Source organism: Ranitomeya variabilis, chromosome 4, assembly GCF_051348905.1.
Source record: "Ranitomeya variabilis isolate aRanVar5 chromosome 4, aRanVar5.hap1, whole genome shotgun sequence".
Taxonomy (NCBI): Eukaryota; Metazoa; Chordata; class Amphibia; order Anura; family Dendrobatidae; genus Ranitomeya; species Ranitomeya variabilis.
In genome coordinates, this window is record NC_135235.1 from 579,270,532 (window position 1) to 579,287,745 (window position 17,214).

Genomic DNA, 17,214 nt, shown 5'->3' on the forward strand with positions numbered 1-17,214 from the left:
TTATCTGTTTTTCTCGTAACATACAACAACCAGTGTCATAAAGCTGAAAAAAACCCAAAAAGGTCAATCAGTACAGTTGTCATGGATCGGCTCCAGGAATTGATCTGGTGATATCTGGCTGTGGCTTGGTTTTCCTCTCTGGAGAACCACAGCCTATTTTTGTATCTTTCTAACTGCTGATAATGCTATTGCTTTGGCGTATTTTTCCTTGTTTTGGTTTGTCCTATTATATCTTTATTCTCTATTAGCCCACTTATTCTTTGCTGGTTATATTCCAAGTATGATGGTGTTTGGAGATCCAGCTTCCTAGCTAGTGATTTTGTTACCTGATTAATCTCTGTTGCTTTTCTTACGACTTGTTTGGGTATCTCACTCCCCAGTTCCCTTTTCTTTCTTTTACTTTTAGGGTATGTTCACACTGGGCGTTTTTGATGCATTTTTTTGCTGTGTTATTTATGCAAATTTTCAGCTGCTTTTCACAGTACCAGCAAAGCCTATGGTATTTCAGAAATCTCATGCACACACATTGTTTTTTTGTGTCATCAGGATTTTGTGCTTTGCTGCTTTTTTTGGACATAGAGCGTGTCACTTCTTTCCGCGTTTTTGCTGCGCTTTTCACCGATTGGTTTGAATGGGTGTTGAAAAAACGCTGCAAAAATGCAGCAAATACGCAGGTATCATTATTTGCACTGTTTTTTCTGCAGAAAAGTCAATGGACATTAGCATGGACAAAGAGACATAAAAACACACCAAAAACGCACCAAATCCACACCAAAAAACGCACCAAAAACGCACCTAAACCTGTGTAGTTGTCACAGCTTCTTTCCTGCCAAGAAATCAAGTTTTGAAAAAAAAAAAGCAGCAAAACGCCCTGTGTGAACTTACCCTTAGGCCGGGATCACACATACGCGAGATACGGCCGAGTCTCGCAGGTGAAAACCCAGCTCTGGCGCCGGCACTCCGGAGCGGAGCGTGCAGCTCCATGTATTGCTGTGCGGCTGCACGCTCCGCTCCGGAGTGCCGGCGCCAGAGCTGGGTTTTCACCTGCGAGACTCAGCCGTATCTCGCGTATGTGTGATCCCGGCCTTAGAGTCTGAGATGTTGTTGTCCACGCATTCCATTTGTTGTTTGGTTCTTATTATTCGTCTGTCTTTTCTGTGTGACTGTGTGAATACGTCCTTAGCCTTTCCCCTCACCCTATGCTTGTGCTCATTACTTTATGTTGTTTTGGAGTACACAGGGTGCAGCTAAGGACACTCAGGGTCATCTGACAATAAGTGAGGGTATCATTGTGTAATCTTACGGTGCCAACCTCCACAGTCAGGCAGGGACAAATCAGGCCCTGTCTGAATAGGAACCTGTGATGGGCAGATTTGTCATCTCCCCTGATTTGTACATAACCTGTGTGAATAAGCGTCTACAGTCATAACAACAGTATTAACAAACTCTAACAATTAACACAGTGCCATCTGTTGCACGCTCGCTCCAGACAGCATAAACTCGTTCTATACAACAATTTGGGTTATTAAAGTCCCTCCATGGTCAGTCTGCCTAAAAGACCTTTTACACTGAAATATAATCATGGAAGAGTGTTGTTAAAAACTCTCGTTTCACAATCATCTTGCCGTGTAAACAAGCTGCCGATCACTTATTAAATGAGGACAATGCTCATTCATCAGGTGAAATGATCTTTTATGTAGCATAAAAGATTATCGTTCTATAACAGCCTATGTGCACTGAGTGATCTAGTGCTGATTGTTTAGTGCGCATCGTTGGCTTTGGTCTTCCTTTATAAAAGTTTACCGATCGGCGGCTATATCATGCCACCGGTTTGTCATTGACATTATGTAATAAGTGACACAGTGATTTTGATTCAGATTTTTTATAGAATTGTTGTGGTCATCTGGTCAAGGTTTGTTCAGGCCTCAGCCTAGTATCGGTAAAGGCGTACCTGTGTACATATGTAAGGGTCACAAGGATCAAGGTGTGGCACTGCGACTCAGTGAAACAGGATTCTTTGAGTGTGTCGCGGTTTGGCTTAAGTAGTTCACAAGAACTATCTCAGTTCATTTTATATAAATAAACCAGTCTCTACTAGTAAAATTGGTATAACATATGTACAGTTGACAGTAAGTATAAATCTTTGTATCAAAATCTTCATCTGTTCCTCATAGAGACACAAGCATTTCAGTGGTGAAAGGACTTTTCAATTACACGACATAAGCAACTTGGACTTCCTATCTGCTTATTAACTTCTTTCTTGTACTATAGCCCACTTCTCTAGTAGTACCTGTGTCCTGGCCTGGTCGGCCTGGCTTTATTCTAATGCTTACAGGACCAACTAACACATTGCCTCTTCAGCCCCATACCTTTGCAGCGCCCCAGAGTCCTGGTCGTTGCAGTACTGTGGCTCCGCCACTAAGGGGAGCCATGGTGCGTTCGATGGCACTGAAGGAGTTCCTCCAATCAGGTATCACAGACACCAATATGTTTCACAGCTGGGCCTCCGGGGGGAGCTAAGGGTGCTATTCATTAGGCCACTCCCCACCATAGTGGGTAAACTGGGGGTCAGGCAGGAAGTTAGTTGAGAAAGCTGACTGGATCGAACGAAGCAACACCTAGTGAGAGAGGGTGTTGTGGAGGAAGAGACAGAAGGGTCTCTGCCAGGGGTGGGATCCTGGCAGAGGCTTGGCATTGAAAGAACGTAACGGGACCGTGCCTGCTCAGAATAGCGGCGGTGCCCTAAGAAAGGATTAGAAGCGAGATAGATTGTGCTGAGTGAGAAACGAAATCAAGCAGAAGGAGAATACCAGCAGGGGTTTTGTTGAAAGAGGCAGCACCTTGCTGAGGCGCATTACCGGTGGCCGGAACGCCGAGGGAGTGGAATAATATACAGCTTTAAGCCATACTCCAAACAGCGGCAGGACAGTCAGTCTCAGGCGGGCTGTCTACCACATATCACCTATGAAGTCTTGGGGGGCAATTGCGGGAGAGGGGCGTCTCTAGGGTCCCGGAAGAACTCCAGGCCTACCTGACAAACGGGTGCCGTTCTTACTGTAACATCAGGAAGGGACGGAAGATTAGCAGAAGATCAGTTAATCGAGTTGTGAGGGAACTTAAGAAACAGACACAACAGTTGTGGGGTACTTTCCGTAAGCACAGCAGGGAAGGACTACAACACAAAGCGCTAAGAAGGAAGGCACTGATTTCCACCTGTGAGGAGAACTCTGGAGGTGCCATTGGACCGGCCGGACTTGCGCAGCCTGGTGGACCGGATTCCGGACTGAGGACCGAGAGATCTCCAGTAAAGAGGTAAAGAGACTGCAACCTGGTGTCCTCGTTATTTACCGCGACCTGCACCCCACAACTGCACCGCTACACCACCGTTAACAGCACCTATAAGCAACGGACGTCCCCCACTGACAGACAGGGCCACGGACCGGGTCTAGCCACCGTGACAACCCCAGGACTGAGATCCCAGAGGCCCGGCTCCGGGTACCCCTCGGCCCTGCGGCGGTGTGGGGGGCGTTCCGCACCTTCTAGCTGCCTTAGGCCCCATAACCCACAGCTCTAGTTCTGGCCTAGGGCGTACACACTATAGCGGGTTCCTTCCTGTCAGAATCATTCCTGAGGGCCAATCTCTTCCTGCTCATGTATAGATATTGTCATGATCTCCATAGAGAAACTCTATCACCAACAGTCAGCTGATGCATCAGGTGACCGTTTAAAGGATGGTGGGAGTGGTCACCACCCACATCAGCTGACCTAACAATTCTGCAGTTGCACCAGGCTACCAGCAGAGGAAACTGACATTAACCCCCATTGGGGAACTAGAGCTGCCACAAATCCAAAAATGGATTGTGGCGGGTATTTCTGCTACTGGATCCAGTTACAATTACTTTAAGCTTGCTATCCTAGTAATCTTCCTTTAACACACACCTTAGTAAAGTGGCCTATCTCATTCTCATCTCATAAATATTCACTTACTACTAGAGATGAGCGGTGTTCGAGTCGAACTGTTCGCCAATTTCAAATTCGAGCTGTTTTGGGTGGTCTTCGAATCGTTCGACGAACCCGAACAATTTGCTTAAAATTCGGCTGTTCGAGTTTCTGTTCGATGACTGTTCATTCACCAAAAGCCTAGCTTGATTTGCACATTAAAACTGTTTATCATTGTTAATGGGTTGTTTCAGTGTATAGTGGGCATGGGGGGGGGGATAGATCTGTGCTGAAATAACGCCGATCTCCATTTTTTTTTTCTTTCCCGCATTTACAGAGGGGCGGTGCAGTCTCTCAGCCTATCAGCAGTGCGCACACACACAGCAATGTGCATGTGATGCAGACAAGCAAGGGCATGTGTCATTGGATGTGTATGTCACATGTCACTCCTTGCCCAATGAGAACCAGCCATTTGCCCCGTCGTCACCATTTCCTCACTGCTGCAGCTTGGTGTTAGACGGCACTGCTGCTGCTGTGGGCGCTATACAGTCAAAGAGTCTTTTTTTGCCAGCGAATTTTCTGAGAGATAGGTTTAGGGAGTCGGGAGTTGGGACTAGTTGTAATATCAGCCCTTTTCAGGGTAGGTTACAGCAGTTCATAGCACTGTTTGCCAGGCAGGTCTGAGCCAGTGCTGTACAGCAAGTGTTAGTCACAGCATTTGGTGTAATCTAGCTCAGCCAATCCTTTTGGGCTAGTAGCATTGTCTGATAGTCATCTGAGTAGCCCGCATGTGAAGCTAGCTACACCGCCTGTGTATCTCAATTTTTACGGCATCTAACCCAGTAAATCGTTTTGGGGTTTTGGGCTTAGTAGCAGTGTCTGCATGTCAGCAGAGTAGCCCGCCTATGAAGCTAGCTACACCGCCTGTGTATCTCTATTTTCACTGCATCTAATCCAGTTGATAGTTTTGGGCCTAGTAGCACTGTCTGCACGTCAGCAGAGTAGCCCGCCTGTGAAGCTAGCTACACCGCCTGTGTATCTCTATATTCACTGCATCTAATCCAGTTGATAGTTTTGGGCCTAGTAGCATTGTCTGCACGTCAGCAGAGTAGCCCGCCTGTGAAACAAACTATACCGCCTGTGTATCTCTATTTTCACTGCATCTAATCCAGTTGATAGTTTTGGGCCTAGTAGCATTGTCTGCACGTCAGCAGAGTAGCCCGCCTGTGAAGCTAGCTACACCGCCTGTGTATCTCAATTTTTACGGCATTCAACCCAGTAAATCGTTTTGGGGTTTTGGGCTTAGTAGCAGTGTCTGCACGTGAGCAGAGTAGCCCGCCTGTGAAACAAACTATACTGCCTGTGTATCTCTATTTTCACTGCATCTAATCCAGTTGATAGTTTTGGGCCTAGTAGCATTGTCTGCATGTCAGCAGAGTAGCCCGCCTGTGAAACAAACTATACCACCTCTGTATCTCTATTTTCACTGCATCTAATCCAGTTGATAGTTTTGGGCCTAGTACCACAGTTTGGCCACTCAGTTCTGCTCGGTTTTCATCCATCGGTTGTTGTGCCAACAACTTCAGATACAGAGTTGCCAATTAAGCACTAAAATGAGTGGAAAAAGGCCTGCTGCTGGTGGAAAGGGAAATAGGCGTGTTGGAAAGGGAAAAAAAGGTTGTGTCCGTGGGGTAGGTGGTAAACCAACAGTAACATCTGCAGAAGAAAGACCATCTTCCAGCCAAAGTAAGATGTCTACTTCTTTTCGTGGACAATCTGATCCCTTTCTTACGACCATCACTACAAGCATCGCCAAAAATTCCAGATGAGGCACAAAAACAGCAGGTGCTTGAACGGATATCAAGTGCTCGTTCAAGTGGGCTCTCCTCCATGTCAACTTCAACATCACAACTACTCCAGTCCTCAGAGTTGTCACCCCAATCGCACTTGCTTCCTCACAGCTCCCAAGTCTCCAGCTGCCCGTCTGAGCATGGGGTAGCACACATGGTTGAGTCTGTAGAGCTGTTTACGCATACTATAGCCTGGGAATCAGAGGTCTGCTCCAGAGCTTCTGTGAATCCAGACGAGGAAATGATCTACACTGATGCCCAGAATCTTTGTGAGTCGGATCCAGGCCCAGATGAAGAAGGTTCTGAGCATAATGTAGACCCTCGTTCCCAAACTGTAACTCCTGTTGGTGGAGACAATGAGGAAGATGATGATGAGACTGAGATACCTGATTGGAATGAAAAATTGACTTTTCAGTCGGGGCAGGAAGAGGTTGGCTCTGAGGACGACGGGTGTGAGAACACACAGGATGATGATGATGAGGTTGTAGACCCCACTTACTGTCAACCCCCAGTCCGCCAGTCCATGAGGTCAGCAGAGGAGGTGGAGGAGGATGCTAGTGACGAGTCTGACGACGAGGTAACGGTGCAACTTCCTGGACAGAGACGGAGTACTGGAAGCACGTCAACAACTGCATCCTCAACCCCAATTGTGCCTCAGACCAGAAGTCGTGGTGGCTCTTCAGGTCGCACGGGCTCTAAGCCTTGCATAGCCTGGGCATTTTTTGACATCGTAAAGGATGACCCAACTCATGTTGTCTGTAAGATTTGTCAACAAAATCTCAGTAGAGGCCAAAAAAACACTAGCTTGAGTACTTCATGCATGAACCGTCACATGGATATGAGGCATAAGTTGCAGTGGGAAGCTCACTGTGCTACAATGCAGCCTGGTGGGCTGGGTCAACCACCGTCTGCCCCATCAAGTGCATCCGCGTCCTTTTCATCCCCTGTGACTGTGGGGACAGCAGTCACACATAGTTTTGGAAGCAGACCCTCCACCTCTTTACCCGCAACAGCCAGTGTGATTGGCAGGTCGTCAGGACATTTACAAGTGGAAACACCTGCTGGTGTTGAGCGCTCTCCGACATCGACACCACATTTTGATCAAGGCAACATAACATCTCCACCTGCACCTTCCTCACAGACCAGCAGTTTGCCGGGGACCCCCTACTCAACTCCGTCTCAGCACGGCAGCCAGCCCTCAGTCCCTCAGATATGGACAAGTAAAAGACCATTTCCTCCTAGCCATGACAAAGCTAAGAGGTTGAATTTCTCCATCTGCAAGCTGTTGGCTACAGAAATGCTGCCTTTCAGCCTGGTGGACACAGAGGATTTTCGAGACCTTATGTCTGTCGCAGTGCCCCAGTACCAGATGCTGGAAACCTGGTACAATGCTGCAAACCTGGGTGCGTCCCTTTGCCGGGGCAATGTCACACACGTGCCTTGTATGGCTCACCTTTTGAACCTGGTTGTCCAGCAATTTTTATCCCACTATCCCGGACTAGATGGGCTTCTGCAGAGGGCACGATCGCTGTGTGCTCACTTCCGCCGTTTGCATCCCGCAGCTCGACGACTTGCATCTCTACAGAAGTCGTTGGGCCTGCCAGTTCACCGGCTGAAATGCGATGTGCCCACACGGTGGAATTCAACTCTGCACATGTTGCAGCGACTGTGGCAGCACCGACAAGTCCTGGTGCAATACGTTATGACGTATAGCCTGGGCCAAAGAGATCAAGAGGTGGGGCAAATCACGCTGCAGGAGTGGTCTCAGATCAGGGACCTATGCACCCTTCTGCACAGTTTTGAAATAGCAACGAAGATGTTTAGTGCTGACGATGCCATTATCAGCATGACCATTCCGGTGATTTACATGCTGGAGCACACCTTACACAGTGTTCGGAGTCAGGTGGTGGAACAAGAGGAGGAGGAGGAGGAACAGGAGGAGTCGTATGCAGAAGGGATCATATCTCCAAGGTTAAGAAGGTTGGCAGCACCAAGGCAGCTGGCATTGGAGGCTGGGGGAGAGGGATTACCGAGGGCGCATGGTAGCAGCCAAACTGTTGAGGAAGGTGCAGGAGGCGAGGAAGAAGTGGAGGATGAACTGGCGCTGGGCATGGAAGACTCATCAGATGAGGGAGACCTTGATCAAATTTCTGTTGTGCGAGGTTGGGGGGAGAGGGCAGATGATGGAAGCATGATTCTCACCTCGCCACCACCAAGACAACAAGGACTTGGTTCTCCTGGATGCGCAAGACACATGAGTGCCTTCTTGCTGCACTACCTGCAACATGACCCTCGGATTGTCAGAATCCGAAGTAATGCCGACTACTGGGTTGCCACACTCTTAGATCCCGGGTACAAAAGCAAATTTGGCGAAATAATTCCTGCCATAGAAAGGGATTCACGCATGCAGGAATATCAGCAGAGACTGTTACAGAATCTAACATCTGCTTTTCCACAAAACACCAGTGGTGCACGTAGTGAATCTCTGAGTTCTAACTTGCCAACCGTGGGACTATCGAGTCATCACTCAAACCGTAACAGTAACATTGTATCTGGTGGTAACAGCAATTTTTTCCAATCGTTTCAAGATTTTTTTAGACCATCCTTTGCAAGGCCACAGGAGACAAGAAGTCTGACGCACAGCCAACGCCTAGAAAGGATGGTACAAGAGTATCTCCAAGCCAACATCGATGCCATGACTGTGGAACTGGACCCTTGCTCATTTTGGGCTTCCAATCTTGAAAAATGGCCTGAGCTCGCCACTCATGCCTTGGAGATCTTGTCGTGCCCCACAGCCAGCGTTCTCTCTGAATGTGTGTTCAGCGCTGCCGGTGGTGTGCTGACAGATAAGCGCACGCAGCTGTCCAGTGACAATGTAGACAGACTAACGTTCATCAAGATGAACAAATCCTGGATCCGCAAGGACTTTTCTACCCCTGTGTCATCTTGGGGAGACTAAAAGCTTGATGATTTTTGAAAATCACCTCACCAACCGTTTTAAAAAACTCTGGCGAAATTGATGCCACTTAAGTGGTGTCTGTGGCCGAATTTTTGGAAAAAATGGAGACTCTTTGATTTAGTCTCCTTGCTGAGTTTTACATGACGTTGCCATTGTCAATTCCAGGTGGGTGGGGTCGTCTGCAGAGTTGTTTACTCATACTATCGCCTGGGATTCAGAGGTCTGCTCCAAAGCTTCAGTGTCTGCTAGTCAGCAGAGTAGCCCAGCCACCCACCGCCTGTTTACCTAAGTACTATTTTTAACAGCATCTGGCCCAGGAAATCCTTTGGGGCCTAGTAGAATTTGGTGCTACTCAGCAGCGTACTTCACCCATGAAGCAAGCTACACCGCCTGTTTACCTAACTACTATTTTGTAACGGCATCTAGCCCAGGAAATCCTTTTGGGCCTAGTAGAATTTGGTGCAACTCAGCAGCGTACCCACCCATGAAGCAAGCTACACCACCTGTTTACTTAAGTACTATTTTTAACAGCATCTGGCCCAGGAAATCCTTTGGGGCCTAGTAGAATTTGGTGCTACTCAGCAGCGTACCCCACCCATGAAGCAAGCTACACCGCCTGTTTACCTAACTACTATTTTGTAACGGCATCTAGCCCAGGAAATCCTTTTGGGCCTAGTAGAATTTAGTGCTACTCAGCAGCGTACCCCACCCATGAAGCAAGCTACATTGCCTGTTGATCTAATTACTAATTTTTAACTGATCTAGCCCAGGAAATCGTTTTGTACCTAATAGCATTTTGTGCTACTCAGCAGAGTACCCCACCTATGAAGCAAGCTACACCGCCTGTTTACCTAACTACTATTTTGTAATGGCATCTAGCCCAGGAAATCCTTTTGGGCCTAGTAGAATTTGGTGCAACTCAGCAGCGTACCCCACCCATGAAGCAAGCTACACCACCTGTTTACTTAAGTACTATTTTTAACAGCATCTGGCCCAGGAAATCCTTTGGGGCCTAGTAGAATTTGGTGCTACTCAGCAGCGTACCCCACCCATGAAGCAAGCTACACCGCCTGTTTACCTAACTACTATTTTGTAACGGCATCTAGCCCAGGAAATCCTTTTGGGCCTAGTAGAATTTAGTGCTACTCAGCAGCGTACCCCACCCATGAAGCAAGCTACATTGCCTGTTGATCTAATTACTAATTTTTAACTGATCTAGCCCAGGAAATCGTTTTGTACCTAATAGCATTTTGTGCTACTCAGCAGAGTACCCCACCTATGAAGCAAGCTACACCGCCTGTTTACCTATCTACTATTTTTTAATGGCATTTGGCCAAGGAAATCCTTTTGGGCCTAGTAGCAATTTCTGCTACTCAGCAGAGTACCCCACCCATGAAGCAAGATACACCGCCTTCTTTCTTTCTCAATCTAACCCCTCGGCTCTGGGGTGTCCTCTCTCCCTCCCGCTCTCTCCTTCTCACAGGTGGACTACAGCGTGTTTTCACACTGTGGCGAATCTTTTGGGCCCAGGCATGAGAAGTCGTCGAGGTAATGGATAATATGTGCCGCCTTACAAACGTCCATGATGACACATTCGAGGAAACAACTAAACGCCTCAAATAGTGAGCAGGATATGGAGCACCCCATGGGCAAACAGCGATCTATGTAGTATGCTCCTTCACAGAAGCAGCCCAATGGGAGGACACTATTCGGAGGCACAGGTAGTAACCGGAACGCCCCCTCAATGTCTGTTTTGGCCATTAGGGTGCCCCTTCCAAACTTCTTGACCCACCTGATTGCCTCGTCAAAGGAGGTACAGTACATAGTACTGTACTTGGTTCCGCGGCGATGTTGTCGTTTACTGACCTGCCCCTTGGATATGACAAATGGTGGATTAGTCTGAATGTATTGGGTTCATTTTTTGGCACAACTCCCAACGGGAGTACCACTACGTCTTCTAAGGAAAGTGTTCTGAATGGACCCGCCGCCATTCTATCTAAAAATATTTCTTTTTTTTTTGTCAAGACGTCTGGGTGTTGGTAGAGTGAGTTTAGATTTTTACTCCAGCCTTTCTTAACTTTAGAAGGGCATGACATGCCTATATGTGTGTCTCCTCCTCCTTTTACTCCTCCACCTCTTTTCTTTTCGCATGACTATTTGTAGTTGTGACTTTTCCATGTGTTTGTTGTGTCTTCTGAGCAGTTTGTCAGCTTTTGGACAAATTTAAGGTGTTTTCTATGTGTTTTCCATGTGTTTGTATGTGTTTGTGTTTGCCTCCCATTGGTTTCAATAGGGTTCAACGGTGTTCGTCGAACAGTTCGGCGAACATCTCCCTGTTCGACGAACCGAACCCGAACACTAGGGAGGTGGCTCATTTCTACTTACTACTGCAACCTGGAAAAAACTCTCCTCTTACTCCTAAGTAGTGTTGAGCGATACCGTCCGATACTTGAAAGTATCGGTATCGGAAAGTATCGGCCGATACCGTCACAGTATCGGAATCCAATCCGATACCGATACCCGATACCAATACAAGTCAATGGGACTCAAGTATCGGACGGTATCCCTGATGGTTCCCAGGGTCTGAAGGAGAGGAAACTCTCCTTCAGGCCCTGGGAACCATATAAATGTGTAAAAGAAAGAATTAAAATAAAAAATATCGCTATACTCACCTGTCCGACGCAGCCGGGACTTCAGCGAGGGAACCGGCAGCGTTGTTTGTTTAAAAATCGCGCTATTACTTGGTTATGTGAATTCCCGGCTTGTGATTGGTCAGGTCGGCCATGTTGCCGGGACGCGGACCAATCACAGCAAGCCGTGACGAAATTACGTCACGGCTTGCTGTGATTGGTCCGCGTCCCGGCAATATGGCCGCCCTGACCAATCACAAGCCGGGACGTCACGGGAGGCTGGACACGCGCTCATTTTAAAATGGGCGCGTGTCCAGCCTCCCGTGACGTCACGGCTTGTGATTGGTTGCGCCGCGATCAACCAATCACAAGCCGGGAGGCTGGACGCGCTCATTTTGAAATGGGCGCGTGTCCAGCCTCCCGTGACGTCACGGCTTGTGATTGGTTGCGCCGCGATCAACCAATCACAAGCCGGGAGGCTGGACGCGCTCATTTTGAAATGGGCGCGTGTCCAGCCTCCCGTGACGTCACGGCTTGTGATTGGTTGCGCCGCGATCAACCAATCACAAGCCGGGAGGCTGGACGCGCTCATTTTGAAATGGGCGCGTGTCCAGCCTCCCGGCTTGTGATTGGTTGACCGCGACGCAACCAATCACAAGCCGTGACGTCACGGGAGGCTGGACACGCGCCCTTTTTAAAATGAGCGCGTTTCCAGCCTCCCGTGACGTCACGGCTTGTGATTGGTTAATGGCGGCCATGTTGCCGGGACGCGGACCAATCACAGCAAGCCGTGACGTATTTTCGTCACGGCTTGCTGTGATTGGTCCGCGGCCCGGCAACATGGCCGCCCTGACCAATCACAAGCCGGGACTTCGCGTAACCATGTAAAAGCGGGAATTTTAAACAAACAACGCTGCCGGTTCCTGCGCTGAGGTCCCGGCTGCGTCGGACAGGTGAGTATAGCGATATTTTTTATTTTAATTCTCTATTTTACACATTTTAACATTAATGTTGTTCCGATACCCGATACCCGATACCACAAGAGTATCGGAATCCCGGTATCGGAATTCCGATACAGCAAGTATCGGCCGATACCCGATACTTGCAGCATCGGAATGCTCAACACTACTCCTAAGCAATCCTCCCATCCACAGGCTAGCTGACTTTTAACTCTTTATTTCCTAACTGTCTACTCAACGTCAGCCATAATGGGAGATAGTAAATTAAATTCAACATATAACACTGCACAACAATAATACAATTTATAACAACACATAAAAGTCAGGGAGAATTTCAGACAGCTTGTCACTCCTTTGCACGTACACACACACACACACTCACACACACACACACACACACATATATACACTTCTCAAAAAAATATAGGGAACACTTAAGCAACAGAATATAACTCCAAGTAAATCAAACTTCTGTGAAATCAAACTGTCCACTTAGGAAGCAACACTGACAATCAATTTCACATGCTGTTGTGCAAATGGAATAGACAACAGATGGAAATTATTGGCAATTATCAAGACACCCTCAATAAAGGAGTTGTTCTGCAGGTGGAGACCACAGATCACATCCCAGTACCAATGCTTTCTGGCTGATGTTTTCGTCACTTTTGAATGTTGGTTGTGCTTTCACACTCGTGGTAGCATGAGACGGACTCTACAACCCACACAAGTGGCTCTGGTAGTGCAGCTCATCCAGGATGGCACATCAAAGCGAGCTGTGGCAAGAAGGTTTGCTGTGTCTGTCAGCGTAGTATCCAGAGGCTGAAGGCACTACCAGGAGACAGGCCAGTACACCAGGAGACATGGAGGGGCCGTAGAAGGGCAACAAGCCAGCAGCAGGACCGCTACCTCTGCCTTTGTGCCAGGAGGAACAGGAGGAGCACTACTAGAGCCCTGCAAAATGACCTCCAGCAGACCACAAATGTGCATGTGTCTGCACAAATGGTTAGAAACCGACTCCAAGAAGATGGTCTGAGTGCCTGACGTCCATAGATGGGGGTTGTGCTCACAGCACAACACCGTGCAGGATGCTTGGCATTTGCCACAGAACACCAGGATTGGCAAATTTGCCAATGGTGTGCTGTGCTCTTCACAGATGAAAGCAGGTTCACACTGAGCACATGCGACAGACGTGACAGAGTTTGGAGACGCCGTGGAGAGCGATCTGCTGCCTGCAACTTCCTTCAGCATGACCAATTTGGCAGTGGGTCTGTAATGGTGTGGGGTGGCATTTCTTTGGAGGGCAGCACAGCCCTCCATGTGCTCGCCAGAGGTAGCCTGACTGCCATTAGGTACCGAGATGAGATCCTCAGACCTCTTTTGAGACCTTATTCTGGTGTGGTTGGCCCTGGGTTCCTCCTAATGCAGGACAATGCCAGACTTCATGTGGCTGGAGTGTGTCAGCAGTTCCTGCAAGATGAAGGCATTGAAGCTATGGACTGGCCCGCCCGTTCCCAAGACCTGAATCTGATTGAACAAATCTGGGACATCATGTCTGGCACCATCCACCAACGTCACGTTGCACCACAGACTGTCCAGGAGTTGGCAGATGCTTTAGTCCAGGTCTGGGAGGAGATCCCTCAGGAGACCATGCGCTGCCTCAACAGGAGCATGCCCAGGTGTTGTAGGGAGGTCATACAGGCACATGGAGGCAACACACACACAACTGAACATCATCTCCTTGTCTTGAGGCATTTCCACTGAAGTTGGATCAGCCTGTAATTTGATTTTTCTCTTTGATTTTGAGTATCATTCCAAATCCAGACCTCCATTGGATATTCATTTTGATTTACAGTGATCATTTTTATGTATTATTGTTCTTAACACATTCCACTATGTAATGAATAAAGATTTGCAACTGAAATATTTCATTCAGTGATATCTAGGATGTGGTATTTTAGTGTTCCCTTTATTTTTTTGAGCAGTATATATATATATATATATATATATATATATATAAATATATATATATATCTGTATACGGTATATAATAGAGAGTTTACTTATTGCACTTTTATTTCTAAACTGCTGCTGTATAGGTTCTTGCTACAGTCCAATTACTATATCCCTCAGCCAGGTGTGTTCCGTGTCTGCACCCTCAGCTTATAAAGTCATGTCCCACTCCTTCCATAGGGTAATATATTCTGTCATTAGATCTGATATGATGAGTTGTAGTCATCAGAACCTGTGACCTTTTGGAGTGTAATCTAATGGGAAATGAGCTCCTGCATCGATCGGATGACTGCACCATGATACGTTTCATCAGTTTTCATCTGCTTGCCTTAAATTAGGTCTGAATGATTTATAGAGCAAATGTCTTACTTAAAGCAGATATTTAGTTATTGCAAAATAGGGCTAAATAAATGCTGGGACAAAAAAAATTTGGTTTGAAACATCCAAGTAGTGCAGGTGCAAAGTGATGTTGAATTGTAGTTAGCGACTCAATGCCAGAAACTGGATGTACAAGTGGGTGATATTCAGCAGGTGTATTGGGTGGATAAGAAACTAAAAAAAAAAAACAACAGATTTAAAGCTGTAATATCCTTATTTAAATAATTATCCACATTTTAAAATCTTTTTTTAAGGCCACGTTCACAAGTATTTTCATATTATAAGTCTCACTTTTCTCCCCAAAATGGAGGTGCATCTTATAATTCGGATAAACCTTACCGGCCACGGTGGAGCAGGGTCCCATGGTCGCTGCTGGAGGAGGCAAGAGTGGCATGTTGCTACAGGCTGGGATGAAGGGTTATTTGGAGGTGGACACTGCTGGTGTTTGGTGGTGCGGGGCACCAAGGTCTTGGGAGATGAGATCTCAGCGCCAAGATCTCCATCTGCGCATGTGCCGCCCCCTGGCAGCCATTTTCCTTGAGTCCACTGCAAAGTAAACCATGGAAGTACGGGGGCTCCGGGCTTTCACAAAATGTCAGTGGAGTCCCCATGCCAATGAACACATGCAGCATCGCACATCCGAACACCTTTCTCTCCCAGTCTGGGATCCGCAGCATCGTCCCAGCAGCGACCCTGGGACCCCGCTTCACGGCAGCCACTACAATACGCAATACGACACATGGATTTTAAGAAGCGCCACCATTTTATTAAAAAAAAGCTTTTTTCCTATTTTTCTCCTCAAAATTTGGAGTGCGTCTTATAATCAGGTGCGTCTTATAATCCGCAAAATACGGTATTTGGTGAGATTATGATGCTCATTTTTGCACCTATTAGCTAAATTAGGATACTTCCATTTTCTTTCATTGTGTTTTTTCCATGTGTTTCTTTTCAAACATTTTTATTAACTTTTCAAACAGTTATGTAGAAGGATGGCAAGTATGGGGAAAGGAGAGGAAAGACAAGGGCAGGGTATCTTAAAAGAAAAAATAGAGAATTCAGACAATTTACATAGATATTTAGCCTAAGAATAACCATATATGAACATTAGTAATTATAACAAGTGTAATGTTACAAAATAAATAAATAAAGCTGAAAATTTATTACAAGTCTAAAATGACTGAGTCCAGAGGTCAAATTCTTTCTACAATGCAAGATATTTGGCGTTCCACAAATCCCATTTTTTATGGTATTTATGGAGGAAATTGTTGTTCAAAGCGAACCTTTTTTCAATGGCGCTGTGGAGTTGAATTGTATTAATAATATCCGAAAATGTTGGTGTTTGGGATTTTTTCCAACACAATGTAATTAAATTTTGAATCACCAGGAAGATATGAATAATTATATATTAAATTGAAGGGTCAACACTCTCGAGTCCTATCGAGAAGAGCGCCATTTGTGGCGTAACTATGAGTTTGATATGTGTAAGAGAATTAATATGTAGTGTAGCGTCTTTCCAGAGTTTCTTTATTTTGGGGCATGTCCAGAAAATGTGATGTAAGTTAGCAGGTGATCCACATCCTCTCCAACAAAGGGGGGAGTTATCTCCATTGATGTGTGAAAGTCGTATCGGTGTGAAATACCACCTCGTGATCAGTTTATAAAAAGACTCATGGAGGGGAATGGAAATATTTGACGCATAAGTGTGCTTGATAGCATTTTCCCATGTTTCCGTCACAAAAACTCTATTCAAGTCAGATTCCCATCTTTGAAGATAAATATTTTTAGTCTCATTAGTATCTTTATTGAAGTGGCTGCAGATGTTTTTAAGACTCCACTTGTTTTTATGATTAGTGTTTTCGAATAGGGAAGAAATTATGTCTAAGTTTAGGGATCTACTTGATAATAATTTTTGGATATTTTCTTTTAAGATTAAATAAAATAAAAATTGGGAGGAAGGCAGGTTATAAATACATTTGATTTTACTATATGAATAGAATGATTCACCGTTGTAAATGTTGCCTACAGTGTTTATTCCAGCTTCTGACCAAATAGATGGGATCGAAATTTTATAAATTATAGCTATTAAAGATATGGGACAGTTCTTAATTTGACTTAACCTTGAACCTCCCCTCCCCGGCCTAGTCAGTGACTTCCATGCTGACAAGACCACTTGAAAAATGGGTTGATGATAGTGGTGTTGAGCGATACCTTCCGATATTCAAAAGTATCGGTATCGGATTGGATCGGCCGATATCCAAAAAATATCGGATATCGCCAATACCGATACCCGATACCAATACAAGTCAATGGGACACAAATATCGGAAGGTATCCTGGATGGTTCCCAGGGTCTGAAGGAGAGGAAACTCTCCTTCAGGCCCTGGGAAGCATATTCATGTAATAAATAAAGAATACAAATAAAAAATATGGATATACTCACCCCTCCGACGGACCCTGGACCTTAGCGGTGCAACCGGCAGCCTCCGTTCC